This window comes from Danio rerio, chromosome 14 (assembly GCF_049306965.1).
Source record: "Danio rerio strain Tuebingen ecotype United States chromosome 14, GRCz12tu, whole genome shotgun sequence".
Lineage (NCBI taxonomy): Eukaryota > Metazoa > Chordata > Actinopteri > Cypriniformes > Danionidae > Danio > Danio rerio.
The window spans coordinates 42,862,027-42,875,099 of record NC_133189.1 but is presented as its reverse complement, the minus strand read 5'-3'; the positions used below and the strand labels follow the sequence as shown (position 1 = coordinate 42,875,099).

The 13,073-nt window shown below is 35.4% G+C and overlaps 1 long non-coding RNA gene across 1 annotated transcript in view; it reads right to left on the bottom strand.

The window, feature by feature from the left end:
* Nucleotides 1-2,387, bottom strand: part of LOC141377571 (uncharacterized) — a 182,375-nt gene extending 179,988 nt beyond the window's left edge. Inside the window, exon 1 of the long non-coding RNA XR_012389927.1 lies at nt 2,142-2,387. This is a non-coding gene — a long non-coding RNA (uncharacterized lncRNA). The remainder of the gene's footprint in view (nt 1-2,141) is intronic.
* Nucleotides 2,388-13,073: the final 10,686 nt, after the last annotated feature.

Genomic DNA, 13,073 nt, shown 5'->3' with positions numbered 1-13,073 from the left:
CTAAATATGAGTTATTAAAACAATTAAACAGAAATTGGGGACAAAATAACTGGAGGGGGGGGGGTAACTCTGACTCAACTTCTCAACTCTATATATTGGTGCATTTAAACAAAACAGATTAATTAAACTAATGTATTTATAAAATAATATTTTAACCACCGAACATCTTTAGAAATAGAAAGATAATACAATTAAATTCAAGCAAAATATTGAAAAAAAAAATACAAACTACAAAATTTCAACAATATTTTAGATGTTTTTTGTTTTTCTTGATTTTTGATATTCACTCATTCATTTTCTTTTTAGCTTACTCCCTTTAAAAATCTGGGGGTCACCACAGGGGAATAAACTGCCGATTTTTTGCTATGTTTTAATTTAATATTTTTCCCTAACATTTAATTTGAGTTACTACTTTTTAGACTATTATTTTGTTAGATAAGCTTCAGATTTGGCTTAGGTACTGACAAATCTTATGTATATGCAAAAATATAATATTGTAAAGCAATATTCCATTACAAAATATTAATTTGAATGAGGGATTTGTGAGTGTTTCCCAGGGATGGGTTGCGGCTGGAAGGGCATCAGCTGCGTATAAACGTGCTGGATAAGTTGGCAGTTCATTTGTGATGGGCGTGATTTAAGAGGGGTGTACTGAGCATTGTATGTTAATTTCCAAGACAAAAGTCTGAATATTGTCAGGTTCAAAAATATGTGTCAGGTTTGCAGTGTCAAAGGATTTTACTGAGGATTTTTTTATACTCCATCATTCACAAAAATTTTTATATACAAATAAACGAATAAATAAATAACTATTTTTTTGTAGAATAAAACATCCGTTTGCAAACAGCCACATTTTGCATGTACGTGTCAGCTAATAATTCTGACTTCAACTGTATATATATATATATATATATATATATATATATATATATATATATATATATATATATATATATATATATATATATATATATATATGCTGCCTTTTCAAAAGATACAGCTTGTAAGTAAAATTGTTCACCTCACAGTAGCTTAAAGCTACAAAAGTGTACCCTAAAGATACACTTGAGGTAAAGTTTATTTTATATTTGCACATTCATTCCTTTTAGAACAGTGGCAAGTTGTGACACAGTCTCTGTTTCGTATCTTAAAAATATTTAGTCTGAAATCTCATGTAAGTACGAATTCAAAACAACATTACTGTAGCACTGCTGTGAACTACTTTTGCTTTGATAGCCATTGGCTTTCAAAATGTGTTCCCTACTTAGAATTTGCAAATAATACTTCTCTGAAATTATATTATTTAGAAGAAAGTCAGATGGTGCGAATATAAAACAAACTTTAATTAATGTCCATCTATATGCTACAAAAGTGTACCTTTTGAAAAGGTACCATCCAAGAGACAGATTTGGTACATTTATTTGAGTGTGTACGACACACGTGTACAGTGCATGTGACTCTAATATTGTCATATTGCTAAATATGACATGAATTAATTAAAATATGCATAAATATGCTGATTAATTAATAAAATTTCCTGCAGGTATTTTCAACAAGTAGAAATCTGGTTAAAAAAAAAGAAAAAAAGAAAAGAAAAAAACATCACTAAACTGCACAAAATGCACTGATAAGCCATTACAAAACGTGTATTTTTTTTATACTTTTTGGATACAAACCCTTTTCTTGCTTAGACTCCATGTTATCGAGTTTTCCCCAACCAGACTGCATTCTGTTTTATGCCATCCAGCTGTTTTGGAATGCAAGCTCATGTCCTGAGTGAACAACTACTTATTTATTCTATGCTGGTTGCTGTCTGTATAAGTGTGGTTTGGCAAGGAAAGCTGCCTGCAGTTCGCTGACTATGTACTTGCAAAAACATTAAGGTGTTACTTCACACTTGAATTGCTACAAATGGAAGTGAATTTCCTTATTACTAAAAGGCGCACATTAAAAAGTCAGAAATGCCATTATAGTTTGACCCATGACAAGTGTATTACATAACAATTCTGGGCAACAACAGTTACCAAAAAGACATGCAATACATCCGGCCTACAAGATTTGATATTGAATCAAAGTTGTGCGTCAATGCCTCTAAATGTTCACACACATTTTCTGAAATAATTTAAAGCACTTGTACTCACAAAGGCAGTGGGTCCATTCCTCCAGAATGGTAAGGGAGGGATGTAAAATCCAAACAGTACAAAGGTAATCCGATTCAGATTTGCAAAAGTTCCACATAGACAAGCTTGGTAATCCAATCTGCACAAATGAAATGTTTTTGGAAGCTGCAGGCATTTTGTGCTGGAGCCTTTTGTGTAAATGAATGCTCTTTCTGTTTTTGGTTTGTTTGCTTGCTAGAAATGGTCACATGACAGGAAGTCAGATACACAGAAAATCTAGCAGGTGGTATAATTAGACTCCAAAAATATATATGAGATAATGATAAATTAAATTTGAGCTTATCTAAAAATAACACACATCAATAAGTAGATTTGCAACTAACCAAGGTTTTAAAATGGTTTACAAGAAATGACTATGATGCTTTTGAAAAAAAAACAAAAAAAAAAAAAAAACTCTCCTGTTTACAAAGGATGCATTTATTAAAACTAAACAAATAAAAGTAAATAAATGAATAAATAAATAAATAAATATATACGTTTTGTAAAATGTTATTTAAATATTTTTTTAAAAAGATGATTGGCATGTGTACACATTTTAACATGTTATTTATTGACAGCTGTTTTTTCTTCATCATATATACTGATCATCATACATGGGGTTCTTTTTCGGTGCTAAATCAGTAATTATTGTGCTGCAATTTAAGAAAACAATGTGCAATTACAAAAAAGCAAATTAAGACAAAAAAAAAAGGCAAACTAACAAAAGAATTTCTCCTCATAACGCATACACATTATAAAACACGCTGCATTTTCTCACAACACAAAAAGAACAGAACACAACGGAAATGTTTCAAGGGGACCCAAAAACATGACAGACGCCGCAGTGCCGTGACTATTGCTTGGTTAAGTTGTAGGTGATCTTTGAAAGGTGAGTTTTTTGTTTGTTTTTTAACATCCTGATTCTCATGTCTTTAGTATTTATTAGCCTAAATAACCATAACCAAAATAGTTGGGTCCGTCATGTCCTGTTGAAACATTTCCGTTGAGTTCTGAGCTATTTGAAAGTGTTGTGAGAAAATGCTAATATTTTCGTAAATTGTTTGCGTTGTAAGAAAATGCAGCACATTTTTAAAAAATGTGTTTGCATTGTGAGGATTAGCAGCACATGTGCTTTCAAAGATAAAGATCTTTTCTCCTTTTGCTGGTGTTTTTAGTAGGTGCACGTTTTCTTAAATTGCAGCATGTTAAGCTTTCTCGGCCATCGTAAATAATGGTTCTTAGTGGAAGAAAAACACAGATGATATTCATGTGAAAATGCATTTTGCTCCACATAAAAAATATAAACATTCTAATAATAATATTAAGAATCATTTTGTACATCTACACTGTCACATTTGATTATTTTAATTTGTCCCTGATTAATAAAAGTTTCTTATAGTTAAGACAAAAAAGCTAAATGTTGACAGTCTTTACAAGCATAAATCAGGACAATTGTTTTCAAAATTGATAATAAAGGAAATATTAATTCATCTGTCTTGTGCACCAAATGATCATATCAGATTGATTTAATGAGCCCCTATTATGCAATGAAAGTATTATATTTTGGTTTTTATTTAATTTCAAAACACTTTCATTGTCTTAAAATATGCAGGTTTTTTTATCCCAACAACTCCCATGTGATTCGTTCAGCGATACATTTGTTCCTAAACCACTCCTTTGCAAGAGGTTTATCTGCAGTGATTTGTCCGATGACCCAGTCTGTTGTGATTAGTCGACTGGGTTCAGCGCAAGACAGAGAGAAATGCCCACCATGATTATTAAGTAGCATGGAGTATGTGAGAGCCCAATGCAGGAATGCAATAAAACAGTGCAGTTAAACACCAGCATATAACTCCACTCTTAAATCTAACACCAAGTTATAACAATGACACACTTTCAGTATTAACCCACACAGGGGCAAAATTTAAACTATTTTCAAAAATGGACTGTGCCGCATGTGAGAGGAACAGCTAATGACAAAGGCAAAGGGCAGAGGTTTTTAACATGGTTTTGGACGCAATATGTAAATAGCCCCATAAAGATTTAACCTGGGAGATACAGTACAAGCACTGATCTATAACAGATAAGTGATTACAAGCCACATGGAGCCATTACAAGTTACAACACACAATTTAATACATATTTTGTAAATTACAGAAAAACAAGCCAACAATTTTAATTAAACTTACATGTTATGATGCGGAGGAAGAAGAAAATGGTCTATATGAACTGTAACAGTTACTGACAAACTCTGACAAAGTCCCATACATAATAGTACTCCTTCCTTTAATACCAAACTTCTGATAAATCCTGTGTTAAAGTGTAGATTATTCTATCAATCATCAGAAAACAATAACAGGAACAAACACAGCACGAGGTTGACTTACTGTGGTATTGTTGTGAAAATGAACTTTAACGTTTTATTCAGTGATTGTCATCTTCACATTATGATTCTTTCTGGAGGGAAATCGCATTCACATTTTACCGGATCTGGAACTACATATTTGGCGATGTACCATATCGACGTTGATACATTCAAGCAAAAGATCTAAACATACTATTCATTTATTTGACTCTGAGTTGACTATTTTGTAACAGAATCAATAGTTTTAATCAAGTTGCACTTGCAGATTTAAATATGCTCAGCTGCTTATTTCCTTTCACTTAGAGCTGTGTTACACTCTGCATGGAAGGTCATTTTCAAAAACCCATAACAGGGGGTCTTTAATATGTATTATGTGACATTGAAGACTGTGGCAATGATGTTGAAAACTCAGCTTCAAAACACATTATAAAAGAATTGAATGTATTGACAGTTATACAAAAATAGAATAGAATTAGAAATGTGATAACAAAGGCTTATTTAGTAAATATAAAGCAGATTAAGGCACTGTGTAATAAATAAATAATCTGATTACGTTTTTTTATTTTTTATTTTAGCAATAAAGATGAAACACGAATGCAGGCCAGTTAGACAGACAGGCAGACAGACAGACTGTAGCTGAAACAAAACTGGTCAAGATTAACAGCTGTTGCCTCCCAAACTGCTTATTAGAGTATATAAGAGACAAATAACGGCGAAGCACAGCAGAGAGCAGCTTCATTACTCAGTCAGCCTGACTTAGCCAGGGATAGTAACTATAAATAAATGTTTTTAATTTGCTTTTCTCTCATTGTTCTGGGCCCTGTTCTGCTTAGCTGGCATTTAAGAGGAGCATGTGCTTTGAATGCAGAGCGGCCGCTGATGAATGAGGCCAGTCTTAATGTAGCTGAATCGCCTTGTGCAGCTCTCACTCATGGCCTCGGGAATGAGCGCATACGACGACATACACACACACACACACACACACACACACACACACACACACACACACAATGATGCTGACTACTATATATAGCTCAAAAGCTGAAAAAAATAACAGGGTTATACAAGTAAACATACATTTGTACCAGATGCCATCAACATCTGGTGTTTTTAAATGTATTGCGCATGAATACTGATAATGTTGGCAAAATGTGCAAGACCCGTCAAAACTAAATCCGTAAAAGCATAAAGGAGGTCTATTTAAATAAAAAAAAAGGTTGAGCAGACAAACTGCAAAAAATTGCTGTAAAATTGTTCAGTATTACTGGTAATTGGCAGTAATACTGTAAATAAATAACTGTTACTTAATCCAAACAGGAACCAGGAGAACAAAAGCATGCAAGAACAAAAGATTCATTCAAATCCAGATTCATTCTACGGCTGACAACAACTGACTGAGGCAGAGATGCTTTATACAAATATAAAAAGGTAGCTGTTTACCAGTGTTTGATTGCGGCTTGAAGGGAATCCGCTACATAAAACATGCTGGATAAGTTGGCGGTTCATACCGCTGTGGCGACCCCTGATTAATAAAGGGACTAAGCCAAAAAGAAAATGAATGAATAAGAAGGTAGCTGTGGTCAACGTTTAAATTAATGTGGATGAATGTGGATGCTGGTGGATAGTTGTGTTCCTGTACCTGTTCCTGTCCTGTTCGCCTTGTTCTTGTTTTTATTTAACAAACTTATTTGCACATGGATCTCTCTCTGGCCTTTGCTTAGTCTTTGCATGCACCAACATCAACAGAACAACATAGGAAACATTTAAGACAAACCAAAACACAGCAGACAGGACCAGCATTGTAACATATAGATTGCTTGCAAGATTGACAATCTTAAATGGTAGATAGATATACAGAGCAACATAAGGATAGAAAAATAGACCAATAGATAAACAGATAGATAGAACAACAATTTAGTTGATAGAACTAAAGTTGGAATTAAGTTGAGTGCATTCGAAAGTATTCATAACGCTTCATTTTTCCACATTTTTTTTCCACAGCCTTATTCGAAAATGGATAAAATTTATGTATTTCGTCAAAATTCTACACACAATACCCCATACTGTGAAATTGTTGCAAATTTATTAAAAATAAAAAACCTGAAAAATCACATGTACATAAGTATTCACAGCCTTTGCTCAATAGTTCGTCGATGCACCTTTGGCAGCAATTAAACCCTCAAGTCTTTTTGAATATGATGCCACAAGCTTGGTACATCTGTTTTTGGGAATGTTTGCCCATTCCTCTTTGCAGTACCGCTCAAGCTCTATCAGGTTGGATAGCAAGCAATGGTTTGCAGCCATTTTCAGATCTCTCCAGAGATGTTCAATAATATTAAGCCCAGGGCTCTGGCTGGGCCCCTCAAGGACATTCACCAAGTTATTGTGAAGCCACTCCATTGATATTTTCGCAGTGTGCTTTGGGTCATTGTCCTGCTGAAAAACAAACCGGATGGTATTAGCCTGGTGATGAGCGGTGCCTGCTTTTCACCAAATGTAATGCCTGCCATTCACTCCAAAGAGTTAAATTTTAGTCTCATCACACTAGAGAATTTTGTGTCTTATGGTCTGAGAGTCCTTCAGAAGCCTTTTGGCAAATTCCATTCAGGGAGTGACTTCCGTCTGGCCACTCTACCATACAGGCCTGATTGGTGAATTGCTGGACAGATGGTTGTCCTTCTGTATGTTTATCCTCTTTCCACAGAAGAACACTGGAGCTTGGACAGAGTGACCATTGCTTTATTGATCACGTCTCTGTCTAAGGCCCTTCTCCCTTGATCACTCAGCAGATGGCCGGCCAGCTCTAGGAAGAGTCCTGGTGGTTCCAAACATCTTGTATCTTGCAGATGGAGGCCACTGTGCTCATTGGACCTTTCAAGCAGCAGAAATGTTTTTGTTACCTTCCCCAGCCTTGTGCCTCGAGACAACCCTGTCTCAGAGGTCTAAAGACAATTCCTTTGTCTTCATGCTTGGTTTGTGTTTTGACAAGTACTGTCAACCCTGGGTCCTTATATAGACAGGTGTATGCCTTTTCAAATCATGGTCAATCAATTGAATTGACCATAGGTGAACTCCAATCAAGCTGCTGATACATCTCAAGACACATTAGTGCAAACAGAATGTACCTGAGCTCAATTTAGAGCTTCCTGGCAATGTGATTTTTCAGTTTTTTTTTTTTTTTTTCATTTCAACAATTAAAAAAAATAAAAAATAAAAACACTGTCATTATGGGGTATTGTGTGTAGAATTTCGAGGAAATACATACATTTAATCAATTTTAGAATAAGGCTATAACACAAAATATGTGGAAAAAGTGAAGTGCTATGAATACTTTCCACATGCACTGCAGATAGATGGTTTTCCCTGGTAAGTCATTTAGCACACACTTTTATCTAAAGCAAGTGTCGGTACACTTTCTACAAGGACAATCCCCGTGAAGAAACCTAGGGTCAAGTGGCTCACTCAGAGGCTCAGTGGTGATAGCTCATGATTCGCTTCTTACAACATTCAAACCAGCAACCTCAGCTACAGTCATTTCCGGCCTAATGCCATACCAACTCACACTGACAGTCACAAAACAATCTTTTTATAACAATACTCCTGCCCCTATGATCCTCTTCTTATCGCTAAAGAATAATATTAGCAGAACAACATACCATTTCCATCTGTTAAATATTTATAGAGCTATACAATCAAGTGGTCAAGCAGAAAAGTGAAGCTTCCAAGTAATTTAATATAATATAATTCCTTCCTCCAGCACAGAAATGGGTAATTACATTTAAAGATAGGCTTTGACACCTGAAACTCTTCCAATATGATTCATCATGATACCTCCGCTCGGCTGAATAAGCGGAAAAAGAAATATCTTTCTATCTGTCTGTCTGACTGCCTGTCTAACATCAGGCTAAACTGTAGAAACATGATAAATTATTAAAAAGTATCATATTAAAACATTAAATGTGTTCATACTTGAATCGTGCTACAGTAACAACATCTATGTATTGTAAATAAACATATAAACATAACTAAAATAATAAGTAAACACCCCTGGTTAATTTGAAATGGGTATAAACCTGTTTTTTAATAGGTCAGTTAGCTACTAATAGCATTCTCAAATTCATCCAATCTGTCTATGCGGCATCAACCCCTCACTAAAATCATGGAAAAGACGTAAACATCTATATTTATCAGCTATAACAGAAATGAATAGACTCAAAAATCAATTGCTATACTATTGAGAAACAGGTAATTCATTCCATTTCTGATAGAGCAAAATTCAGTGTCAGGAAAGGCTATGACACTCTCATCTAACCCCAGCGAGTCTGAATCGAATGTTTCTTTAGCTGGGGTAGAGTAATAAATATGGTAATTCTAAATGGGAAATTTGGGCTCCGCCACTTTCCCAGGGCCTGTTCTCTGATATTCAATCTGCTTACCAAACAGCACCGTATCAACCGCTCATTCACCTTTCTGATTTAACACCAAGATGGAGTTTTTCTTTACTCATTCATTTACACACACACTCTATCTCTCTTGCTCTCTCTCTCTCTCTCTCTCACACACACACACAGAGATATTTACTATGCTAAATGAGGATGTTCTATACACTTTAAATGTTTTAAATAAAGCAAAGAACATTAGATTCATTAAAACAATATTGCAGTGTGATAAGGCTGAAAACTATGGGTAATCACAGCTGTGCTAATATACAGTCATTCCACTATGAGTGTTTATTCATTCATTTTCTTTTCTGCTTAGTCCCTTTTTTATCAGGAGTTGCCACAGCGGAATGACTTATCCAGCATGTGTTTTTACGCAGTGGATGTCTTTTCAGCCAATGGGAAACACCCACACACACTCAATCACACACATACAGTAAGGACAATTTAGCTTATCCAATTCACCTACTGCTTGTCTTAGGACTGTAGTGGAAACCGGAGCACCCAGAGGAAATCCATGCGAACACGGGGAGAACATGCAAACTCCACAAAGTAATGTCAACTGATCCAGCCAGAGGACAGGGCTACCCTTTGCGCCACCGTGTCGCTCCCTATGAGTGCTATAAGTGCGATATTGAAGCATGCATTAGCCCGAGGCCAGAGGCCAAGTGCCTTAAGGCTGATATATACTTCTGAGTCAAGTGATTGGCGTGACCTACTGTGTCTGCCTTGCGTGTAGTCATGCACTTATACTTCTGCGTGCTGTTTGTGTTGCTCTTCAATAACACTTCCGAAACTCTAGCTGGGAGTAGGTGTTTATGGTCCTCTGTGCCGGGTTTCTTCATGGGTGTTTTTTTTTTTCTTTTCTGAACACTACCTTAATGTACAAGTAACTCATTCTGAGGCATGAACCAGCAGATGTGCAACAACTTTAATCATAAGGCAAACACTAACAAAAGCTTCCTTCACTTGACTCAACCCTTGTAAAAACTTGCTCGACTGAGCTCGCAGCTCTTGTAGTGGTTTTCTTGGTTTTTCTCTTACTCAATCAAACTCAATCTGGAGGTTATGAATATCAGAAGAATATACTTTATTGTCGACAACAAAGGAGAACTTTCAGGAGACCCCCAGTAGCATCTCTGTCTGAAAAATTCTGCCTCACTTCACTCTTAGCACATCACTCACTCACTCAACATTGCTACCAAACCAACCAATCACAGAGCTTGCGATACACATCGTTGCAACGTGAAGTTAAATTTTTTGAAAGGTGCACGTCAGCATCAGCATCAGCCATGGCGAGGGGTATGCAACTGCGCAAAGGCTGCACCGGACCATAAACGTGCAATTGATGCAGAAGTATAAATTAGCCTTTAGTTTCCCACCAGTGATGATATACAGCCATATTGCTCTGCTACGTTTGTGATACTGTGTTCGTTTGACTGCATAATCCCCCTTTAAGTAATCACCCATCAGAACAGCAGAAACCATTGCCAGTTCACAAACGACACTTTAGAGCTAGTATTTGAATGATTCTCTTGTGTAATGTCTAAAGTGATGACAAAACATTTTAAGATTATAAGGTTAAACAGCATAAAATGATATCAATCTATAGAGATTTCCCAGTATTTCTTTGTTGCAATCAGGATATCACAATAACTAGCCATAAAAAAGTCAGAGCAAAGCAAACACTGCCAGTTTCAATTACCTGATTTATAGTAATTTGTTCAGCTGTAGGTTGACATGTACACAAAAAAACGCAGTTTTTCTCCCCTAATAAGGACTTATTATGCAGTCTCTGTCACCATCTTGTGGTGAAACGTCAACTGTCACTTTCTTTGGTCTGCTCATACAGGCTGATGCACTAAATGCGATGTTCCGAAGTTATAAATATTTTAAATAGGCCCTATCCAATGCAAACTGCATAGTTGCAATCTAAACAACTACATTCTCGACTAAATAAAAAGTCTAAAAAGTATTATATTGTTCAACAGCAGCAATATTTGTCAAACTGTAGTGTCATCTGCTTGTTTCTGTATGAGAGCAGAGTAACACACAGGTGTGAAGGGTGAAGAGGCGGTACAAGTATGTTATTTGCAGAATAATGCACGGCTATCAGCCAACAATATATATATATATATATATATATATATATATATATATATATATATATATATATATATATATATATATATATATATATATATATATATATATATATAAATTCATAAAGTGTTTTATGAATCAGTTTATGTAATGAACTACTTCCTATGGTCGGGTAGCCATGGCCTAATGATTAGAGAGTTGGACTTGTGATTGGAAAGTCTTTGCCCCTGAGCAAGCAAAGTACCTTACCGATCCTCCAACTGCTGCCCACTGCTCCGAGTGTGTGTGAGCACTTGCATGGGTTAAATGCAGACCACAGATTTTGAGTATGGGTCACCATACTTGTCCACAAGTCACAACACTCAGTTTCTTTAGCCAGGGATTCAAATCTCAAGTTGCCAGTTGTAACTGCTGAAAGCTCTTAGCCAATCTTACTTCAGAACCGGAAATAACTGTTTATTTATAAAATAAATAAATAATATTTTTTTATTTTCCATGGCCTGTGTTTACGTGGGTTTACAACAGATGCTCCAGTTTCCCCCACAGTCCAGAGACATACACTATAGGTGAATTGGATGAACTAAACTGGCCATAGTTTGAGTGTGTGTGTGTGTGTGTGTGTGTGTGTGTGTGTGTGTGTGTGTGTGTGTGTTTGTTTGTTTTTTTTGTGTGTGTGTGTGTGTGTGTTTAAGAGTGTATGGGTGTTTCCCAGAAATGGGTTGTGGCTGGAACGGCGTACACTGCATAAAACATATGCCAGAATAATTGGCGGTCCATTCCGCTGTGGCAGCTCTTGATAAATAAGGGACTAAGCCGAAGAAAAATTAATGAATTCTCCATGGCAACCTATTGTTAAAAAGGATGAACAATTTAATTTATTCTGCTTACAGTCCAAGTTGTGATAATTATCCTTTTATACTGAAGGTTTGTAATTATCCAGTTCGATGACTGCTGTTTTGCCACCTTTTGATTTTAATGTGCATTCAACATCACACTTGTTAGAGGAATGCTAATTAAAGCAAAACTCCACTAATAAATGGCATCTACTTGTTAATTTCACTTCACATCAGCTTAGATGTTACCCTTATTTGGTATTAAACACAGATAGATTTGAACTCCTAACAAAAATGTTAAAAACAAAATGATAATATACAGTCAAGCCTAAAATGATTCATACCTCTGGAAAATTCTCACTTAAAGTTACTTTTATTCAACTCAACTAGTCACTTTTTTGACTAGAAATGCACAGGTTTCTCCCTAAAGATAATAAGACGATGTTTGAAAGGCATCATTGTGAAAAAAAAAAAAAAAAAACTTTTATTTACATATGAACAAAAACTTTGTCACAATTTGTCAGGGGTATGAATAATTTCAGGCTTGACTGCATATATATATATATATATATATATATATATATATATATATATATATATATATATATATATATATATATATATATATATATGTATATATATATATGTAACAGAGTACGGATTTCAGCATGGCATTATAACCTGAACATATACTAACTTTTTCGTCCTTACACACTTTTCATCATCACTCGTCTAAGTCAAGCAGGTATTTATAGAGCTGTTAAAGCAGCTTAGTAGAATGGTAGTTTTTATCTAGTGTGAGGCCAGGAGGAGGGTGAGCATTCCAGCAGTTTTCTGCATAACTCTCTTCCTCTTTTTTTTCAGTGTCTCAGTTGGGTGGCACAGTCAGTATGCTTTTCCCAGAGATCCATATGGAAGGAAAAACAGCGGAAATAGTGGCCAACAAAATGCACCCTCCAGCTGGCTCATGTTTCCCAACACTCAATTTGAGTAACAAAGCTGAAGTTTTTTTATCCAGCCACCCAAAATAACAGTTTAAAACTGACTTGTTGTGCTAGATTTTATTTCAAAAACTGTGTCTCTGATATTTTGCTGAATATATTAACCAAAAAAGCTAAAGACGGATGAGCGGCCTTTCTTTATGAAACTCTTTAGATTTTTTTTCTTTATTGTT